The sequence below is a fragment of the Ahaetulla prasina genome, chromosome 1 (assembly GCF_028640845.1).
Source record: "Ahaetulla prasina isolate Xishuangbanna chromosome 1, ASM2864084v1, whole genome shotgun sequence".
NCBI lineage: Eukaryota > Metazoa > Chordata > Lepidosauria > Squamata > Colubridae > Ahaetulla > Ahaetulla prasina.
In genome coordinates, this window is record NC_080539.1 from 240,474,634 (window position 1) to 240,490,307 (window position 15,674).

General features: G+C 35.4%; 1 protein-coding gene across 1 annotated transcript in view; it reads left to right on the forward strand.

Annotated features, from left to right (window-relative positions):
* The window catches only part of LYPD1 (LY6/PLAUR domain containing 1), a 29,506-nt gene that overhangs the window by 3,130 nt on the left and 10,702 nt on the right, over nucleotides 1-15,674 (forward strand). The window lies entirely within an intron of this gene.

Consider the following 15,674-nt stretch of genomic DNA (forward strand, 5'->3'; position numbering starts at 1 on the left):
ATGGACTCAATGGATTCATGTACACTGAGAGCATATGCACCAAGACAAATTCCTTGTGTGTCCAATCACACTTGGCCAATAAAATTCTATTCTATTCTATTCTATTCTATATGCATGAAAGTTTTGCAATAAATCTTATAATAATATAAATAAATACAATTGTAGTTGTTCCTATTAAAAAATACCACAATGATTAATCAATCATATATTGTAATTAGAGCAAGATTTTCTTGAAATACAATGCCATGATAACAATTACTAGACTTTATATTTCTTCAATAGTTTGCTTAACTTTAAAAATGAAAGGGAATTGAAATTCCTGTAGATTCATCAAGTACAGTACAGCCCAGTAGCGTCAAAGTACTTGACTACTGTATAGGCCAGACAATTACTTATCATCAGTATGTGCAATTGAGATTTGACTTGTTCCAAAGAATGAAGTGGAGGTCAGGCCATGTTTATAACTCTCTGAAAATGAAGGGAATAAAGTGTTGAGTTCAAGCACAAAGTTTCAGAACATTTTTAATTGATGCTTTTACTGTCTTTGTGTTCCCATCTGTATTGAATTTTAACCAAGCCATATCATTTTGGTGTATTTTTAGAATTTATTTCAAGTTTGGACATATATCTAAAAATACACATTTTGTTCCTAAACCAATTAATTAAAAAGAAAGATTAAATCTGTAATGACCTAAAGGTATTAAAAGAAATATTTGCAAACCCCCCCCCCCCATTTAAATGTTGAAATGCTACTTTTCATTATATTATTTCTAATATTGCTCTTTTTGACCACAACATTTTACCGCAAGTTACAATTTTAAATTCTAACAGCCTTCCAGGAATCATATTAATAGTCTTTTAAGTTCAAAGTTATCAAGGCATAAAATGTGTGTCAGCAAAAGCCCTTTATCTTGAATTGTGTTGCTTTAACCTTTTTTGGAAATCTATATTCTTCTACATTTTAAAAATAAGGTTTACAAATGAATTTCCAAGCTACCTAACTTACTATGACAATATTAATTTCAAAGTTAGAACTACTTTAATTGGCCCTTCAAACTTTCAAATTGAAAATGGTGTGTCTTTCCAACTCTAGTTAAATTATTTGTAATATTTTCCATAGAAAAGGAACATTGTTAATTACTTTTTTCATTTGGGGTTTACCAAACTAATTGTAACAGTAGTGCTTCACTTAACATTAGAACTTATTTTGACAGTTATACAGCTTTTATTTCATAAAATATTATTTTAAATGAGTTATTTATTCAAATTTATTTGCGGCCTATCTTGTGGTTCAAGGCAATTCTGATTAAAATCATTGCAAATTCCTACTTTTAACATTAGAGATTCTTTGACAAATTAAAATTTTACCTAAAATTCTATAATTTGAATAAAAGGTGAGTTTTCAGTAAATCAGCAGGAGAAACAAATCTTATCTTGATTTTAAGCCATTTTAGTCCCATTAAAGTCAGTAAGAAGAAAGTTACTTCCTCGTGTATACGAAGTATCACCCAGTATCTTGGTGATACTTAGTATATTACACAAAGAAAATCCATTTACTCAGTGGATTTATTTTCTCTTTAATATTCCTAAGAAAGAATTTGGACTAGCGAAACAATCAGTGTTTGGCCTTAATTTGATATGAAAGTATCCAGGATTCAGGTCACTCACAGTAAGGGTAACCATTAATACTCAGCCAAGTTTATTTCTTTCATTTTTTGACCAACACAGAATGTAAAATAGGCCAAACAAAATTCAGTAATTTTATATTTGTAATGTTAGGGGTTAACATTAAACTTGTAAAGCATAAAATATTATAAACAAAAATCTTCAAATAAGTAAATGTATGAATTTAAAATCTATTTATTATATCTTTTGTATAATAAAATAATAATGCTAACTACATAATAATAAGTGTAATATTTTATCTTTATATCTTGAGTTCCTTCAATATTTACTAAAACTTGTTTAGCTTAAATAACCTGGCATTTCTGTAATCCTAATGTGGGATAACATTGACACAAATTAAAACATTAGCTATCAGCTAACTTTAAAAAAGTATACAATAACATCAGGTACTAAGATAGAAACACAAATACAGCATGTTTCTAACCTCATTAACTATTTTGTCCTCAGTTCCATTGTGTCTAATTCTCAGACATTGGCTACACTAATCTTTGCAGCTTTCATGGCAAGATTTTGGAATTCATTTGCCATTGCTTCCTTCCTAGGGCCGAAAGAAAGTGAATGGCCCATGGTCACTCAGCTGGCCTTATGCCTAAGGTAGAACCTGAACTGACACTCTGCCAGTTTCTAGCCTGATGCCTAAACTACTTATATCAAACTGGCTCTTAATTAACACTTACTAGATATTAATCCCAGTCATATTTTATATGCTGATGCACAGAATTTGGCACAATTATGAGTAATAGAAAAGTGATTAGATTTCAACAGAACTACTGTGGGGTAAAATTATGTTTGCTGGACACATTTACAAATTCAACTGGCGGTAAATACATTGAACTCAGAGGACTTATTTCAGAGTAGATATATAGAGTTTATCTGCGTTTTACTTGGGATAATATTGAATTTGTTGAGACTTAAAATGTGCGCAGAATAAAATATCACATTCTCCATACTTTAACAGCATTTGTTTAACATAACTATTTTCTAATTCAACTTACCTTTACATTTGGTTAATACTAAAGATTTCATTGCTGGTTTTCATTGTATAAGGAAACTTCTGTATCTTAATTTTTACCTCAGCTTATACAGTACAAAACTTTGTAATATTGCTGTTGCGTTTCTCCAATTTCATTAAGTGGTTAGAGAACCAAATTGTATTTTTATACACTAAATAAAATCTGTCATTTTAAACATTTTAAAGCTTAACTTAGATATGAAATGTAACATTCTAAGACTATATTTAGTCCAAATCAGTAACTTCATGTAGCATATACATATCTCTTTCCTCCATAACAGAAAGAATAACTTCTTTTGATGTTAAACTAAAGTATTTATAATTAGTAGCAATCATGTAATTTTTAAAAGTCAAATGGCAATCATTAAAACGAATAATGATAGCTTTACAGATTTTTTTAAACCAAGCCTTATATAGCTTTAAGAAAAGCTAAAGCAATACAGGTTGTCCTCAACTTACAACAGTCCATTTAGTGACCGTTCGAAGTTACAGCGACACTGAAAAAAGTGATACTGTATATGACCATTTTTCACATGACCATTGCAGCATCCCTATGGTCACGTGATCAAAATTCAAATGCTTGGTAACTGACTTATATTTATGATGTTGCAGTGTCATATGATTACCTTTTGTGACCTGAGAAGCAAAGTCAATTGGAAAGCCAGATTCACTTAACAACCATATTACTAACTTAATAACTGCAGCGATTCATTTAACAACTTTTGGCAAGAAAGTTTGTAAATTGGGGTAAAATCAGTTAAATAGTAGGTAATACTTAAGGAACAAAAATGTGGCATAAACTACTTGTTTAAAAATTAAGATTGACTTTCAACAATCAATATTTGACCACAAGCTCAGAGGCATATAAATCAGAAATTCTTGAATGATATTGGATCCAACAGCAGCCAGTTGTGGCCAGAACACAAGCAGTAAGGGAAATACAGAAAGATGTTAAATCAATCAGTCAGAATACAGATGGAAGGGACCAATCAGAATAGAGCAGGGGCTGAATCTCTTAATGCAGCCCCCTGCTCAAGCAGGAGATCCTACTGGCAGAAACCTCCAGTGATGAAACACCTACAACTTCTGATGGCAAGTTGTAGGTGTATGTTAATTGTCCTCACTGTTAGAAAGTTTCTCCTTAGTTTGAGGGTGCTGTTCTCCTTGATTAGTTTCCATCCATTCTTTCTTATCATGCCTACAAGTATTGATAAATAAGTTGACCCATTCTTCTTTGTGGTAGCCTCTCAAATACTGGAATATTGCTGTTGTCCCCCATACTCCTTCTTTTCTCTAGACTAGCCAATCCCAAATCCTGCAACCATTCTTTGTATGTTTTAGTCTTGGCCTTTAATCATCTTAGTTGCATTTCTTCACACTTTTTCCAAAGTCTCAATATCTTTTTTGTAATGTAACCAAAACTGGATATAGTATTCTCGGTGTGGCCTTGCTGTAAAGCCGTACTAATACTTCATGCGATTTCAATTCTATGCCTCTGTTTATGCAACCAAGGATTGCGTTAGCTTTTTTGACTGTTGCCACACACTGCTGGCTTATATTTAAGTGATTGTCCACTAGGACTCCAAAGTCCCTCCCACAGCTACTGTTTTTGAGCCAGGTTTCACCTGAAGGCATGTTTTGTACCTGTGAAGGAACTCTTTATAATTGACTCTATAATTGAGTCCTGAAATCGAAAGGAAATTCTGGTGAGCTGTATTTCACAAAAGCTTATGTTTTATTTGTTTATTTTTTGAAAGGATGGTGTCAAATTCAAACTCCCAGTTTTAAACTACATAGCTTAGCACAGCTGCCTACACAGCACAGCTCCCATCCGACAATTCCACTCCTGATTTATTTTATATGTTTATTCCATCTCAATTTCTCTCCCTCCCACCCCCAATTCAAGATTTCTTTTGTGAAACTGACATTTTAGGCATTTAAGTGTTAATTTGTGGATAATCAGTGCACCTTAATACAGATATAAAGCACAGGGATAGGCAATCATTTGAGGTGGACGTATGCATATACAATTGTGAAACCATGGTGAGTATGCTTGTATGGTCAATCACAAACCGTCCATGTATTAAAATGAGTCTCAAACTCAAATTTTCACAAGCATCTGATAAAGACGAGCCTGAGGGCTACAGCACTGAAATCCCTAACCCCAGAAGCCTCCAGCGTGTCAAAAATGAAGAACATCACAGCATGTCTCCAAATCATTTATATCGGATAGCAAAGCTGCACTGCAATGGAGAGCCTGTTACACTGGTCCAAGGCAGACCCTGGCTGTGACTGCCCTAAAGGAGAAACAAGAGCAGACACCATTCTCCAGCTAAATTCTTTGCTGTGGGGTGGAGCTATCTTGACATTCTAAAGGCACACAGCACAGCAGTTGTGGTAAGGACCACAGGTAGGGCTGGGATCTGTGGGATTTCACAGGTGGGTATCCCAGCCCCACCTGTGAAATCACGCCAGTGCAGGACCAAGAATGCAGTGTGTCCCCTGCCTGGCTCTGGCACCATGACCTCTACAGCCCAAAGAAGGGCCAGGGCTGGATGAGACTGGCAACCCATCTCCAGCAGCTTTTTTTCTTACCACACGCAGAAGCAAGATGCCTTTCACCACCTTGCCATAGGAAATGACATGGAAGGACACCTGTGGTACATAGGCCATGAGTGTGAGGCCTGTTTACTAAAAGGCAAACTACTGATATTGTTTCCCATTCGGGGAGGTTGTGTGTAAAAGTATAACTCTCATTTCAAAGCAAAGTAGTATACTGTAGTCAACTTAACATTCTGTCTTCTAAAATGCCAGGTACATGGAAAACAGACTTGATGCTAAAAGCTAGTGCTTCATCTTCACTCATGCCAATTCCTCATTTAAGTGTAACAAAATGCTCTAGCAATCTTTAGAAATCAAGTTAGAGGGACAGGAAGTGGATGGCATCAAAGGCAGTGTCCTCGGGCACAGTGGATAAGCATGGTATCAGGTTGCTTATTTCTAGTATAAAGATACTGTGCAGCAGACCTTATGACGTTGACCGCTATTGTTGTATTCTCGGCCCAGTTTCATTTATAGAAGACAAGCTGATTTAAATAAATAGCTTTCAGAATTAATCAAATCGAGTATCTTTATTACGGTCTTTGATAGGCCTTTACTATAAAAAGAGTGCAATAAAAAGGACAGTTTAACAGAACAATTTGTTGTCCCAAAGATGCTTTTTCAACAGGCAACTGGACTTTCTGGTTTTTTTCTTTAAAGATGTTTTGCTTCTCATCCAAGAAGCTTTAGCTTCTTCAGCAATTTTGTTATTGGGGAAGGGAAAAATAATAAGAAAATAAAAAGTTTTGTGCCGTCTTGTACCTTGGTGAAGATATTTGGTAATGTGATATTTGAGTGTAGCATCCCTTAAAAAAATAATTAACATTTAGCTGTGTGGCCCTTGTATATGAAAATGATGGGGTGATCAGAGCATGTCTCGGAAAAAAGCTTTTAGAAATATTTCCAAACATTTACAGTGGGGTTTTAAGACTGCATTCTTACGTTTTCTACTGCAATTGTTCAAGCTATCATTTAGTACCATTTTTATAAACTTAGTTCATCTTACACCAATACATTGATTAAATTTAAGAATCGGGAGAATTGAAAAAGCCCATTTAAAATAAATACAAAACTTAACATTCTAGGAACAGATTGTTCCAGGCAACCACTGTGTGTGTTCAGTTTTCCTTTGATATGGCTGTTCTCAGAAGGGTCTTAACAGTTTTCCAGAAGTTCTCTAAATGAAAGAGATTCATGGTATTCAAAGAAAGCATTGAGTTGGGGTGGCCCATTGTTTGTATGATCTTTAAAAAGCTTCTGTGACCTGAAGGCATTCTTGAAAATAAAAGACACTGATGAAGAATAGTGCATTTACTTCCCTTAAAAATAATAATGTTTTATTTTAAGCTAAAAACCCTGGTGAGTTAATGGCTTTGGTAGGTTTTATGGGTAGATTTGCGGTTCCAGACATTATGTTGAAGAAAATGGAACAATATGGCTGAATTCTTTTTTTTTCCTAATAAAAATCAATTGACATTTTCTTCTTTCAATATGTAAACACAATGTTCTAAATTTAGTTTTAGTCACCATTTTCAACTTGCGAAAAATGTTCCAGTTCAAATAACGTATGAGCGATTATGTCCTACAAATAACATGTTGGGAAACCAGAGCTATTGTTTTAGGAAACATGACAAACTATAGAATAATAAATGCCATGTCTACAAATTTCCAAATGTAAAATTATCCATAATTAAGAACAAATGAATCTTTGCAAGCCCAAATGAAGCTTGGCTGATTTGTCAGGGAAATTAATGTGATGGAGGGAGTGAAGTTTTGGAACAGGCCCTTTTCCAAGTCCAACCTCAGTCACGAAAACTGCCTGCTGCAGCAACATTCAGCCCAACCTATAAAGTTGCTGTTTTGATAACAGAAATGGAGATACCAAAGTAAACCACCTTCAGTAAAATGTGAGATTAGATCTACCTAATAATAATTTCTCACATCCTTTTATTTATTTTATTTATAGTTGCTATGTTATTTCTGTAGTTTCATATCTTAAACCTAACCAATGTCTTTATCAAAGATCCTGGTTCTCACCAAACTGAAAAGGAAAAAGCCCACTTTTTCTGAAAAGTTTATAGCCATTTATCAAGGTACATTTGAAGGCCATCTACAAAGCCATAGTCATACTGTTGACAATCTACCAAAATTGGTCAAACAAACTATGAGAGTTAACCGCAATTTGCTGCTGTTTCAAACAACAATTACAAAAATGAAACATATTGTAATAATGAAAGGAAGCTAACCAAGGTGGATTTGATTTAAATCAAGTCGATTTAAATCACGATAATAAAAAGGCTTGATTTAAATCAATTCCGTAAATCGACTCGATTTAATTCATAATTTTTAAAGAGCAAGTGTCATCTCTGTTCCGCAGCGGCTCCTCCTCTAACCAGCTGCTGATTCACCGACAGTCCCATTCCCTTTAATAGGGCGGCTGGTGATGTGGCAGTGAGTGGATGCCCACTAACAGGCGCTGCCATGACGGATCTGAAATGACAGGTGCTCTTTAATATTATATTTATAAACTGCTTAGAAGGTTTCACTTTCATTTTTACTGCTTGCCCTTCCTCCTCACGCTTGAAGCCTGGTGGTACAGATGCATTTCTCTTCAAACAATCATACAGTTTGTAGTGTACATAAGATTTGCAAAACAAGGGGATAAAGGCAGTGGTGGGATTCAAGTGATTCAACAACCGGTTCTCTGCCCTAATGACTTCTTCCAACAACCAGTTCGCCAAACTGCTCAGAAAGTTAACAACCGGTTCTCCCGAAGTGGTGCGAACTGGCTGAATCCCACCACTGGATAAAGGAATATTCCTGAATGTTGTTTTATGATTTATCTCTTGGTAACTGTGAAATTGTGTGAATGCATCAGTGCAATGCATGTTATCTCAGCTTGCAGAGCTTGGATTCATTGAATGAATTAAATGTTTCAGAATATACAGCCTCATGCTATATAACTAAGCTCCATATCATGCTGAATAAACTAAATTATTAATGTTTCTTAAATAGAAAACTATCTTTAGATAGATTTTACTCCAAAAGCATTTTATTAAAATGAATTTGATAAAAATAAAAAAACAGATTTAAATTTTTAAAAAATCAATTTTATATACTGTATATATATTTTTAAAAAATCGTACCTTTTTATCCACTCTGAAGCTAACTACATTAAAATATTTTGTTTTCTTTTGTTCCTAACCTCCAACCATTATGCAGTTATTCCAGTCCCAGGTTGTCTGGCATAACTCTGCTGAAGTCCTTTGTTTCCTTTGTGTCAACATGCTTGGTTAAAATTAAGAATTTGAGATGATTTGATTGTTCTCCAGACTGTCTTCCAGGGAGTATATGTAACATAACATAACATAACATAACATAACATAACATAACATAACATAACATAACATAACATAAAACATAATAACAGAATAAAAAATTTCAGTGTTGGTGCATTCACAACTTCTGCAGGCAAGTTGTTCCACTTATTGATTGTTCTAACTGTCAGGAAATTTTTCCTTAGTTCTAAGTCGCTTCTCTCCTTGATTAGTTTCCACCCATTGCTTCTTGTTCTACCCTCAGGTGCTTTGGAGAATAGTTTGACTCCCTCTTCTTTGTGGCAACTCCTGAGATATTGGAACACTGCTATCATGTCTCCCGTAGTCCTTCTTTTCATTAAACTAGACATACTGAGTTCCTGCAACCGTTCTTCATATGTTTTAGCCTCCAGTCCCCTAATCATCTTTGTTGCTCTTCTCTGCACTCTTTCTAGAGTCTCAATATCTTTTTTACATCGTGGCGACCAAAGTTGAATACAATATTCCAAGTCTGGTCTTACCAAGACATTATAAAGTGGTATTAACACTTCACGTGATCTTGATTCTATCCCTCTGTTTATGCAGCCCAGAACTATGTTGGCTTTTTTGGCAGCTGTTGCACACTGCTGGCTCATATGTAAATGGTTGTCCACTAGGACTCCAAGATCCCTCTCACATTGAGCAAGGTACCACATATACGGTACCTGTGCATTTTGTTTTTTTGACCTAAATGTAGAACCTTACTTTTTTCATTGTTGAATTTCATTTTGTTAGATAGCGCCCAATGTTCAAGTCTGTCAAGATCCTTCTGTAACTTGAGCCTATCTTCTGGAGTGTTGGCTATTCCTGTCAGCTTGGTGTCATCTGCAAATTTGATGAGTTTGCCATCTATCCCCTCGTCCAAGTCATTGATGAAGATGTTGAAGAGTACTGGGCCTAAAACAGAGCCTTGGGGTACTCCACTGAATACTTCCCTCCATGTGGATGTAGTTCCATTGAGGACTATTGAGGACATGTGGCATTTCCTTTTCCAGTGTTTCCCTATAACAAGAACCTGCATACAAGTGATCCTCATTTAACAACCATTCATTCAGCAGCCATTTGACCGTACAACATTGCTGGATAACTGTTGGTTCAGCACTTGATTATGATCCGGTGCTTGGTGCCTGGTCATGATTATGACATCATAGCATCCCATGATGTCATGATTGAAATTTGCAACCTTCCCTGCCGCCTTCTACCAAGCAAAGTTAACAGAGAAGCCAGCAGGAAATTGTGTGTCAATCATGCGAGGTCCACATTTAACTAACCAGTATGGTCCTCCTTAACAATAACAACTGGAGCTGCCATTGCTAAATGTTGTGATCCTGTGTTTTTTCAATTTATGACCACATCGCTTAATGACAGATCTGGTCCCAATAAGTGTGGTTAAGCGAGGACTATGTGTAGTAGGGTGGCCTGACAGAATGGCCCAATTCTTCCCTTGACCTTCCATAATGGAAGGTAGACTTGAATCAGGACATCTTCCCATTGCACCACATTCTCCATGTCCCACCACCTCTGTTGTCCTCATCTGTTGTCTCATGGGTCTATCCTAATTTGAGGAATGAAATTGCATGCCCTGTTAGTTACTCCTGAGTGCTTCCAGGAACACATATATCACTAGTAAAGAAACATACTCTTATTTTACCCTTGAGAAGTATAAATTTCTATATATACTTTCCCACCCAGCAGATGCAGTAAGATTGCTGCTGCATTTGTTGACTATCGAAGCTTCCACTGGAAAGAAGGAAACATTGGATCATAAGGAAAGCGGCATATATTTTATTCCTTGAGTGAAAAATCTATACATTCTAATTTTTATTTGTGTTCTGTTTATGTTAACGTTTTATTTATTTAGAAAAATTGGGTAGCCCTTTTTTATATCATGTTTAAAATTAATTGATTACAGAAATCACAAACAAGATGAATTATGAGTGTATAGTCAGTAATAGTGTAAAAGTTAATCAATGCAGGAAGAAAGCAGTATCTTTCAATGGATATTTAACAAATTCCTTCCCATCCAAAAAGTCATGGACATTTTCTGTCTGCTGTCTAAAGCACTCAGCTCCTTTCGGCTGCTGAGGGACTGAATGGGAATAAAAGAACTATGGTATATATTATTAATTTTCACTATATGCTGTAATTCAGAGCCCCAGGTATCTTACCATTCTGGAAGTGTTTTCAGATGTAACTGAATGAGCTGTAGGGCATGTTCTGTTATTAATAAATTGCTTCCCATCTTATGGTTGCCTGTAACACTACAAAGGATGCAGAAGATGAGCTAAATTAAGTGCATTAGGTAAGCTGAAACCATGGAGAGTTTGTAATAAATTGCTTTTTTAATACTTTTAAAAACAGTGAAATGGTGGTTAAGCTAGAAGTTGTCTCTAAGTAATTTATGATTAAACAAAAAAACAAAAATGACCTCCCATCCCCCAAAATGATGGGTTATTATGAAGGAAGTTGCCGTTTCTGGCTGAATGACTTTAATTTCTCACCAGGTTATGGACAATAGCTTTTTATGCCTTTTCCATTTCTTGGATCTGTTCTGAAGGTATATATGGTGATAGAATATGGTGCCTGAAGGCCGCTTTCTGAATAGTTCACAATGCTGAGCTTATAGGTGAATAAACTGGTTCAAGATTCACATATAAACGAATAAACTCCATCACAGTTTCAAATGACCTACTGAGATATACACACACTACTCTCTCTTTTCCTGACCAAGCATATTATTGTGAAGAAGTGGATTGAACGGTAGCAATCATTTCCACTTTACTGCTTGGATCCTTGGGCAAGGATCTAAATGCTCTCATCTACCATGAAGCCCAAAGCACCAAAAAGACAGAATTTTTATAGTTCTATTACGGCTAATGACATTGTCAAAAAGACCTGGGAGCATTAATGCCTCCTCCCCAATCCCCCAAAAATAATGTTGGAAAGTTACTATCTGCATAGGCTATAATAATATAGGGAAGATCTTCACCATGAATTTATGCCTGCCCTCTGCAATATTTTGAAGTTCTGTGATACGCTATAGTGTCTCTTGTGAATTCCATCTCAGTTGCGTGATTTATTTTATAGCGTAAAATTAGAACTGTTCTGGGGCTAAGCAGCCTCCTTTTTCATAAAAATCTGAATTACTTTCAATTAGCAATGAGCTCAATCCTGCTTAGCATTAACCACAGTGCTAATTTGGATAAAATGTCATTCCAAGGTTTTAGGCTGCTTCAACCAAGAAATGGGAGAAGATGGCAAATAAGAATTATCTTTGGCTTTATTATGGCTGGTCACACAGTTCTTCAGACTGGATTTAGCATTTTTGTCAATCTATTGAGTCCTCCTCAAGGACCTGAGCTAGACTAATGTTGTCATTAGATGGTGTTAAAAGTATCATCAAAAGATGTAAGCTGTTCCAAGTAAAGTTACTTTTTGCAATTGAATGATGGTGTTTTTGTACCAATGGTATCCAAGTGGTGCTCCGGATGTTTTTAAGATTGCATCCAAGGTGCCTATTACTTCTGGTACTATTTTTGCTTTCTTTTGCCACAGTCATTCTGTTTGCAGGTTTTTGTATTTTGCGATCTTCTTCAGTTCTTTCTCTTCTATATTCCAGGTAATCCCAAATCCACTACCTAGAATTGTTTTTTTCTTTTATCATTTTTATCTAGAACTATTAATTTTGGTTGTCATGTGGCAGGTGCCTATCGTTTGAATTCTTAAATCCCAGAGTACTTTAGCTTTTTCATTTTCTATTACATAGTCTATTTTGTGGTCTTATCTGTTGTTGCTTACAAGAAAATGATGTTTCTTGCAGATATTATTTAAATTTACAGCCTACTTGACTCCCAGATAATTGTTTAGAGAGTGTTTGATGCTTATTTCGTGGAATAATGTCTCCTATTGATTTTTTGGGAAAGTGCCATTACTACTGCTTTTAAGTTTTTTCTTGTTCATCATTCCCATTTTTATTCTCAGTTGCTTGTGCTTAAACCTCTTCACCTCATAAGAGGAGGTTATTCACTCTATTGATACTAGATGATGAAGCTCCTTCACCACTGTGCCCCTTCCCCCTTTCTCTCCTTGGGAATTTTTCAGCCATGTCCAGATTCCAGGCCGTGCAGGATAAGGAAAGAAATATTTTCTGGGCAGGGTCATGAGGCAGGTTTTTGAGGTATTTTAATTGGTTTTGTTATTGAGGGAATGAGAGTTTTTTGAGTCAGTTATGAAATAATTCATCCTGGGCGATGTGAATTTTTATATTAATGCAAGGAAGATAATTTAGCCCTTACCTCGGGCAGTAAAATGTCTTGACCAACCCTGCAGAGCTGACACAAGCCATGAGGTAGGAGGAAGTTTCCCATACAACACACTATTGAAACTAGCTTTTTGAAAGTACAAAGATCGACAGATGGAAGTAGAACATGAGAGGGAAAAGTACAAAGGCAGAAATACTTTTGCTTTATATAGATAGTTTCTTCTAATAAAGGGCCAAAGATAGTGAAAACTCATGGCTAGATAAATTAATTTGAATTCTGGTTATACTTGTTCTTAGGTTTACTCTAGAATTCAGGAAAGTGGTATCTAGCCCAACTATATGGAGTTAAGTTCAAGTAGTCTTCACTTAATAACTGCCCAGTTTAGCAATTTTGAAGTTACAACAGCACTGAAAAAAGCAACTTTATAACTGGTTTACAACACCAGCCCTATGATCATGTGGTTGAGATCCTGTCACTTTGCAACCAGTGAGTGTTTATGACAGATGGAGCATCCCACTGCATATTAAACAGCTGGCTTCCTAAAAGCAGAATAAATGGAGAAGTCAGCAGTAAAATAATAACTTACCTTCATGTGATATTTCACTTAAACATAGTGCAAGTGAAGTCATGAGTCCATCACACTCATGTGACAGAATTGCCAGTCCCAATTATAATTAAGTGAGAACTACATATGTTTTAGGAGAACTCTGTTAGATCAATTACAGGTAGTCCTCAACATACAACTGTAATGAAATCTCATTACAGTTGTATGTCATAACTGTTGCATGTCAAGATGGGTCAGTCACATGATAGATCTCAATTTAAGACCTTTCGGGGGGAAGTCATTAACCCAGTGCCGCAGTCGTTAATGAACCAGTGGTTTGCTATGGACACAATTTTGCAAATAACCAAAAGTAAATGCTTTTGGTTTTTGTCAAAACTGTCATAAACCTTGGTCACATGACCATTAGACTCTGCATGCAGTTCTAAATGTAGCTGTGTTGCTAAATGGCTGAAGTTTGGTCATGTGACCCTGGAGTGGATCAATCATTGGGGTGGGGGGAGTTTAAGGGTAATCTCCTTTAAAATCTGTCAGGATAGATCTAATAAATTATATAAAGGATTGAACACTGTTGGATCTCACTGTCTTCTTTGGCCTTTAGCTTAATATATATTATGACTAATTGCTTATTTTAAGAGCATTTTAAAATAAAAGGAAATGGATTTTACAGGGTTTAATACATCCCCCTCCATAAGATAAAAAGGAATTCTATTGCATTTTGGAGTCTATTCATTGTTTATACCTAATATGAACATTTGTGTGTCTCATTTATTCCATGCAGCATTTGATATTTTAACCAGCTCTTTAATGTCATAGTCACCATTGTATGAACAAGATTACTTTTAATCAACCTTAAGAGTTTTTCCTGGAGGGAATGGAGCATTTTTATCAAGTCAGAATATTTCCTGTGAAAACAAAATATTTGACAAGTTATTCCTTTTGTACATAGGTTAGCATAAGTTATTAGAAACATTTAGCTGTTAAGTCAAACTTAACTTATTTATTTAATATTATTGGTTTAAGTGGCTCAAGTTAAATATTTCATATTTTGCACACCAATATTAATATGCTTTGAATTTCATTAGAGAATATTACGGTATTAGCTTTTTTCAAATCTCTAAGATTGATACAACTATCCTTGGTGGGGATTATTACCTCAGTATGGAGCAAATATAATTGATAAAACAAAGATGCATCAAACATTAAAAAAAGAGAAAATGGATATTAGAGAATTGGTACTTGAATATACCTTGTAAAACATAAATTGTTATTATGTAAGGATTTGGTCTTTTTGCCTATTTGATATACTTTTCAGGGACTCTGTGATGTGCAGAAGAAGAATAAGATAGTGAGCAAAATTAAGTGCAGAAACTAAGGGGGAAAGCAATAAGAAATCTAACTAAATCTAATTGTCACAAGGTGGATCTATAAATATTGACCTTTGCTTCCCATTATGGTTTAGGTCAATTAAACCTTTCACATAGCACTTTTTAATAAGATATAGCAAGAATAAACAAGGTCATCAGCCACGTGCAGCATTCTCTTCTAAGAATAGATCTACAAAAAAGGGTCAGATTTTGGAATTTGGGGGACAGTTTGCCACAAGGGCAACCAAAACCTTATTGTTCCCAAAGCATGCTTATTTTCCTTTCTGCGCACTCCAACATGTAGTGAGTGCACTGACCCATTCAAGGTATTCTGTGTAAACAAGTGAATCAAAATACCGGAATTGGTAAGATGATCAAAGCAAAACTATTCATTTTTTACATATTGAACAGTTTCTTCACATAAAGAACTCTGTAAACCAAATGAGAACCACCATCTTAAACCCGCGTTAGAAGTTTAATGGAACAAAGGCACCATTTTAGGAGGACAGTTGCTTAAGATTAAAAAAAATGACAGCCAAAACTCACCAACCTGCAGAAAGGTTGCTATGTGAGGACAACATTGTGGTTCTTGCATTCTTTTCATATGCCTGAACTAATCTAATCACTGCAGATTTTGCAGTTCAGAGAACCAGGGAGATGACACACTTGAAAATAGAATATAGATTAAAAGAGAAAGGGAAACAGTATGTGGTAGAAATAATAGGTAATGTATGCATCAGATAGACACCTTTATCAAACAAAGTGCTTTAAAATAAATGGGCTTTCAGAGTTCTATGAGAACAGGAAAAGTTATGGAAGTTGGAAAAG